The sequence below is a fragment of the Geospiza fortis genome, unplaced genomic scaffold, assembly GCF_000277835.1.
Source record: "Geospiza fortis unplaced genomic scaffold, GeoFor_1.0 scaffold92, whole genome shotgun sequence".
In the NCBI taxonomy this organism is placed as follows: Eukaryota; Metazoa; Chordata; class Aves; order Passeriformes; family Thraupidae; genus Geospiza; species Geospiza fortis.
Window position 1 is genome coordinate 2,073,604 of NW_005054389.1, and position 603 is coordinate 2,074,206.

The window sequence follows — 603 nt, forward strand, 5'->3', positions numbered from 1 at the left end:
AAAAAAAAAGAGAAAAAGAAAAAGAAAAAAATGAAAGAAAGGGATGCACCTACTAATCAGGAAATGCACTATCAGTAATGAGAGATGGGGGTCCATATATCTTAATTCAAGGCAGTTTTGCTGACGTATGGAGGGCTGCATTAACATGCAGTTAGTTGGTCTGTGTGCTGTCAGGGCAGCAGGGCTGGCAGCCGGGGCTGTCCCGCAGACCCTGGGGCTCGGCAGACGGGGGTCCCCGCTCCTTCCGCTCCGAGCTGCCCAGGGGAAGGGTCCTGGGCCGGGGGTGCAGCCCGGGCAGCGCCCTGGGCCGCTTTGGTCCAAAAATCCTTAAACAAAACAAGGCTTGGGGCAGTTTGGGCCGTGTGTAGCGAGCCCCGCACGGGTTTAGCGGTACAATGAGGTGAGTCCCGCAAACGGGCTGCTTGCCGCGGGGCTCCGGTGCGCAGCAGATCATCCCGCCGTGGGGTTCGGTGTGGGAGAGACCCTCCGGGGACATCCCGGGAACAGGATTCGGTGTGTAGGGAGCCCCCCCCCGGAGAATATCCCTTAGTCTCAGGTTCTGTGTGTCCGGGAACCCCTCTCCTGGCACATTCCGGTCCCGGA